Raw genomic sequence first — 7,203 nt, 5'->3', positions numbered from 1 at the left:
GAGGGGGGGGTGAGAGAGAAAGATGGGGGTGATAGGAAGCACAGCGAACAGGATCAATAATAATGGATTGACAAGAGGCATGTTAAGACAGCATTTGAGTCTTATATTGAACAACAGAAAGTGGAATCTGTATAAGAGAAAAAAATGAAGATAAAAGGAAAATGAAAGTAGTTCAGAGAGAGGAAGAGAAAGGAGAGAAAGAGAGAGAGGGGCGGAGAGGGTAAGAGAGAGAGAGGAGCAGCAAAAGAGAAAGGGTGAGAGGGTGAGAAGGGGAGAGAAGGAAGGAGATTGGGGGAGAGAACAGACACAGAGGGAGGAGAGAAATAGAGAACGAGCGAGATGAAGATGGGCCGTCGTTTCGACTCGTGGGTGTCTCGATTCTTATCAGCATCACCGGGGTGGCAAGAAACTATTGCACCCAAATGTTAGCCAGAAATCGATTCTCGGAAACAGAGCTCGGATTGTATCGATTCACTAGCTTGAGATTCTTAGCATCGTCGGTGACGGAAAAACGAAAAACTGAGTTCAAATATGATCCGAAACAATGATTATTGTTGATTTATTGCACCTAGGGCGAGTAAAAAACGTAAGAAGTATTGATATTAATTGTCATACGTCCAAAAGCAAACAATAAGAAACGAATTTTTTCTTTGCTGGGAGGAAAGAGAGAAAAGTGGGAATGATAGAACTAAAGAACAGCTTTGAAATTAAAGTGCCACTTTTAGGTTCCTAGAGGTCGATAAAAATGTTGGTGCGTGAGAGTTTAGAATATTTCGTACAGACCGCAGTTCTTGCAGGGTGTTTTTCATTGTTTGTGCTGAATTTGTAGGCCCTGTTAGACCTAATAGAGTAGGCTATTTTTGAGACGTAGTAGTCTATACCGTGTAAAGAAACTGGACCGAGAAGAAGTTATGATCTGTTTAGAACCAAATCGGATCTCATTTGTGTTCGATCTTTTAAAAATATGCATTTTGGTCAAGTTATTGAACGTTTTCGTTGAAACGGCTCAAAATTATGATATTGTAGTTTAAAAAGCACAAACCATGCTGCTAAATTCAAGCCATATCTATAAGTCGCTTCTGTAGTATGTTTAAGGAGTGAAGTTTTTGAAAGTATGACTTTGGTTTGGATATCATTATTGCGTTCCAATGGGAAAAAAGAGATTCAATGGTGCCCTGTTGCGTCCATTGAGTGATATTATATTTTTAGTGAGAAATTCTAGCACAGACAACAGCATTACCATGAGAAACAGTTCTATCTTCAGATCTTATAAACGGCCAGTTGCCTTGACTTGGAACCAAATGAACTCAGACAGGCAACGTGGAAATAGGCAGAGTGTTTAGAAGAAGAAGAAGAAGAAGAAGAAGAAGAAGAAGAAGAAGAAGAAGAAGAAGAAAAAGAAGAAGAAGAAGAAGAAGAAGAAGAAGAAGACCGTTGGTTGACGAAGCGGCAAATTGCAATTATTTAAACAAAATAAATAACACAAGTCAAGTGTTTCTTAGTGCACGCCTTTTTTATGCAAATGGGGGGTTGTATTATTGTGCTCAGGCTTACCCCTATTATCAGGCAGTGTCGGAGAGGAGACTAAAAGATAGGGAAGGAGGCTTTGGTGGTCTAGAGGTAACGGTGTTCACCTCTCTTCAATAGGTTCCGGTTTCGAAACCTAACAGCGACGGAAAATGTACTTCTCTAAGATTATGTCCTTTCACCTCCTTTCCTGCTCTCTAACCATGTCCTGTTGTCTGATTCCGTCTCCCGTGCGCGCTCACATGACCTTCAAGACGCGATTACCACGTCAGTGCAAAGCTATCGTTTCAAATTATAAGAATAATTTATCTACTTTTATGGTTGTCACTTGTGAAGAAATCTCCCTGCGAAATAACTAAAGCTCCCTTTTCGTACATTATATTTTGCAACAGTATAGGTTAAACATTCAACTGAAAGATGATGGTCCATTGAAAAGTCCATGTTAAGTGTTCATAACAATTTTGTTTGAGTTAAACAAGGTCGTTAATAATCATTTCATGTTTTCCTTTTTTCGGTTGTCATAAATCACCTTTCCAAACCATTTCTACTTCCCTATACGCTAAAATGAATTACCGATACCTCCACTTAGAATGGGCAGTCGTCCTCACAATGGTATCGCATTCATCTATTGACTGTGTGACTGTTCGAGATAATGGTTCTGAGGTCAATCAGGTTAGGTCTCCGAGTGATGCTGGAAGGAAATCGATTTTCCCACGAGGCACGGGGTTCCGGTAATGAAATCAAGGCGAGTATTTAGTACTCGTGGCAGTAATCAAGGCTTTGCATCAGCCGTCATGGTCTTCATGATTAATTGTAATGGAACCCTCGAGGGTGATTGTTTCCGACTGCTTAAGAGTAATTCCTTTCTGAATTAATGTTTCAAGTTTAGGAGTGCTTGTTGCCTTCCTGGATTGGAAAGGTTGTGTTGTTTGTGTGTGTGTATGTGTGTGTGTGTGTGTGTGTGTGTGTGTGTGTGTGTGTGTGTGTGTGTGTGTGTGCTGGGCACACTGCATTTCATCCATTTTGGGGGGTCAAAAATCTGGCAATAAATTGTGTTGGTTTCCAAACGATCAAGTGTGGAACGACATGTAGAGGTCTTTGCTAACAGCGGAAAGTACTCAACGTCCTTTACTCACACCAAAAAGCACACAGTTCCTGTATAGTCCAACCAACCTGTTTTTCTTTATTCTTGTTATCTTTATAGCCTCGTAAAAATACTATAAGCTATGTACACGTTGCACGTTGCTAGGCATGAGAGCTGTTTCAGCCGTAGCTATGAGTACGGTTAGTATTTATCGCACCCTGCCAAGTTCTCATAACTCGTGGTGGCTTGCCTGTCGATAACAATCAGCCATGTTGGACGCTATACAAATACATTTTTCTGACGGACACGGACATCTGCAAGATTTTACAGTTTCTATCTATCGATGTTCGCGTTCAGAAAGATAAACAAACCTAACCATATTGAAAAGACGGATCTTATTTCAGTTTCTTTTCTTTAAAAAGAAAAGAAATTAGATCTACTAAATTAGAGAGCGATTTGTTACGCACATCCTATTTCTTTCTTGTGTTTGTTTTTTTCCTTTAGGTTTGCGACACCCTAACCCCAACCGACTCATTTCACATCATATAGCACAGCCATACCCTTCGTAAGACAATATGATTTTCTGTTGTTGTTGTGTGTGGGGGGTTTTTCAGTGGAAGTACAACTTTTACGAAATCTAGATATCAAAGTAATAATAAGAAGAATACAAAACAAAATTTAGAATCAATTGACAAAGTGCAGCTGTGGACTGTATATTGATCCCTCGTTATAATATGAGATGGCCAGTGTCTATTTTGTAAGGTCAGGCTCTTGGCTTTGCAGGCAAATAAATCGTGTTTGAATCAGACGAGATAGAATACAAGTTTGAAGCATCTCCGTCTTTCGGCTAGGATATTCAATTTAGTGTGTGTGTGTGGGGGGGGGGGGCTGAATGAGTTATCTCTTATAGGCATGTTCTATGCCTCCTCCACCCCCCAACCCCCCATCCCCACCCCCTCCTTAAACCACCTCCTGATTAATTGTAATTGCACCGATTGTAAAAAAAAAAAAAAAAAAAGCATTTAACCGAAAAAGAATACAGTCAATCGAAATACATGTACCAGGGCAATCGTTACCTCCATCTCTGTGACAAAATAAAACTCCGAGTCTCAATAGACCAACATGTGTTTTCTTTCAAATTCTTTTTCCACGGGGTCTCTGACAGAAATGGGTCCAGATGAGCGCTCTGCCTCTGGCTCTAAAATAAACCGTGAGCTAATAAACCACAAAGGGCGTTTTCATCAGGAACCATTTGTGCAATGCACCTGTACCTTGGTCCAAATCTGTGACAGACACGATAAATATTTATCTAGAGTTGTCAAAGAGCATGGCTTTTTAAATCTGAGCTTTGCTTTCATAACTGCGTCCAGCCGTGTTATTATCTCCTTTGCCCTGTAGCACGAAATTCAATGCATCAACAAAACTGACTCCCGCATGTCTCGTGTCACAGAGTCTATATTATTTTACTCTATACTCGACTATAGTTATCTTTGAATCGTATATACACACACAAACACAAACACTGCATCCTCTCCGTCTCTTTCGGTCATTATATGTTTCTATATGCCTGTCTGTCTGTCTGTCTGTCTGTTTGTCTGTCTGTTTTTCTGTCTCTCTCACTGCCTCTCTCTCTCCCTCTCTCTCTCTCTCTCTCTCTCTCTCTCTCTCTCTCTCTCTCTCTCTCACACACACACACACACACACACACACACACACACACACACACACACACACACACACACACACACACACACACACACACACACTGTCTATCTCTTTTTCTTTCTCTTTCTCTCAATTTCTCTCTCACTTTCTCTTTAACGCTGTCTCTTTCTTTTATTGCTTCACCACATTGGCGCACCTGCACACTTTGCACATCAGCACAAGAAGTATTTCCCTCACTAAGCCAATTAGCAGAAATACCTGGGCATACTTCTGAAAATGAACCAACAGGCTTTGCAAAGCAGTTTCGAATTCTCTGACGCCGACGCAGTGACTTCACAGGCAGAAGCGAAAGATTTGTAAAGATGGTGCAGACGTTTTCCGATCCACCCAAGACATATTATACGTTCCTGCTTCGTCCTTAATGTCTAATCTAACGCTCATGTCAGTGTGAACAGGAAATAATAGCAGCTTGAAAGTGTCGTTATGTCGATGGTTTTTGGTTTTTTAATTTACTGACTGCGTGTATTAAGGTAGTGACAGTCAACGAAACAAGCAATAAAATTGTAATTTCTGTATCAGTATGGTCAAGTTTAGGACCAGAGAGACACGCGTACACACACACTCACACACCAACACACACACAGGGAGAGAGAGAGAGAGAGAGAGAGAGAGAGAGAGAGAGAGAGAGAGAGAGAGAGAGAGGGAGAGAGGGAGAGAGAGAGGGGGGATGAGAGAGAAGGACAGACAGACAGACAGACAGACAGACAGACAGACAGACAGACAGACAGACAGACAGACAGACAGACAGACAGACAGACAGACAAACAGACAGGCAGACAGGCAAACAGACAGACGGGCAGGCAGACACACAGACGGGGGTACAGATAGATGGACAGACACTTTACCAGAGAGAAGAGTTGCTCTTTTTGAAATATAACTCCCTACTAGGCACAGAAATGCAGAAAAGTATGCGGAAGCAGATACATTTTTATTAGCGTAGAGACGCCCAAACAATATACAATATTCACTACCCTTTCTAGTTTCGGTAAATGACCATCGAAAAAGAAATGTGTTGAAGCTTCTTAAATAAGCGTCACCGATGTCTGCAGTGCCAAAAAAAAAAAAAAAGGATCCATGATCAAACACGTCTCGTGCTGTCTGAATGATGTACTACAGCGGGGTCTATTACATCGATGACGCTACAACAAATGAAGGGAACCAGCGCGAAGAGAAACGGACGGGAATTACGGACATCGTCCCTCGATTGGGTCTGCCCCTGGAAATTCCATATTATTACGAACAGGGGCTAGCTGTTCGCGAATCAATACGCGCTCTGGGGGAGAGACTGGACAAGGGTCTCAAGTTCTCATCCGTACCCTTTTGCATTACAGAGAGCCGTATGCGTCCTCCTCGCCCCCCCCCCCCCCCCCTGTATTTAACCCTTTATGAACAGGTGGTTATAAATAAGAATAGGGGGACTGACAGCAGAAAGGCAGAAAGGAAAGGACTACAATGATCGTGAATGTCTGCTCTAGACCTGACACTTGAGGAAGAAGAAATATGTGGTTGGTTGTTTCAAGGATGACCCAGAGAAACAGGAAAGAATGGAATCGCATGTCGTATAATACGTACTTTTTCTTCGGATCTGGAACTAGGACTAAGTAGGACTAGGACTGGAGGAAAATTGGTTTTGCAATGGCGTTCATTACGCATTCAGCGATTACACGAAAAATGCACTGTATATAGTGTTAAACAATAATAAGATATTGGATTTTTGGTAGAACTGACCTTTAAAACACTCACCTCCCCCCCCTTGCCCCTCAATTCCGCTGTCCCTGAATCCTATCAGAGATGTTTTTGCCTGTCAGCTAAGACAAAAAAGAAAACTGATACAGAGCAGTATCTTTATTGGTCACTGCAAACTTCCATCACCATTGAAACTAACAGTACCGAAGCGCCTTCGGAGCTCGGCGGTTGAATCGTCTCGTTAATGAGACCTCCCACCGAGGTGACCATTTCACCAGCTCCACATTTACGAGTACAACAGTGCTTGATGTATATCGGGAACAGGAAGTTTCTTGCAACGGTTAAGAAGCTTATTGGGAACAACAGTTTACCAACGTACGCATTAATGTTACCAAAGATGCAACGTTGACCTCTTGTGCAAGCGTTTGAACTGCTTCTCCTGTTTCGTACAGGAGGTCAAATCTGTACCTTGCGGCGTGACATACTCTCTTATGAGCTTAAAACATATTGATCTCTCTCTCTCTCTCTCTCTCTCTCTCTCTCTCTCTCTCTCTCTCTCTCTCTCTCTCTTTCTCTCTCTCTCTCTCTCTCTTACTCTTCGTTTCCTACAAAATACTTGCCCTACAAAAGTTCTGCCCAGACAAAAGTTCTCGTCTCTGAGTTGTAGGTCTAGTTCATGATCCTCGCCGTCATCAAAGAGCTGTGTGAGGAAGTAGTATCATCTGTAGGAAGTTCCTAAGGTGCATTTGATCCTTTGCCATCCTTTCTCAGAAGGGTGTAACAAAAGCATAGTTCACTGGGTGATTTACGTTCACGTGGAACGCCTAAATCGTTTTCTCACACGTCTGTTCCACTGGAGTACTGAAGGTACTCGATCGTCACTTCCCAGATCCCTATCCTTTGCTGTTTTGGTTTTCATCCCCTCATGTCAACCAAAAATGTGTTAAACGCTTTCATGATGTAAGAACTTAGTCTCCATAAGCCAAAGGCATAAACGTTGCCAGGAAAGATTGAGGAATTCCAAATACTCTTTTACATCCTCGTTCTTTCCTTCTGTCATATCTTTTTTTTTTCTTGGGCATTCAAATATATTATCTCTCTTTATTTCTCTCTCTCTCGCTCTCTCTCTCTCTCTCTCTCTCTCTCTCTCTCTCTTTCGCTCTCTCTCTCTCTCTCTCTCT

This window comes from Aplysia californica, unplaced genomic scaffold, assembly GCF_000002075.1.
Source record: "Aplysia californica isolate F4 #8 unplaced genomic scaffold, AplCal3.0 scaffold00013, whole genome shotgun sequence".
In the NCBI taxonomy this organism is placed as follows: Eukaryota; Metazoa; Mollusca; class Gastropoda; order Aplysiida; family Aplysiidae; genus Aplysia; species Aplysia californica.
The sequence above is the reverse complement of the archived record's forward strand: the minus strand, read 5'-3'. Positions refer to the sequence as shown.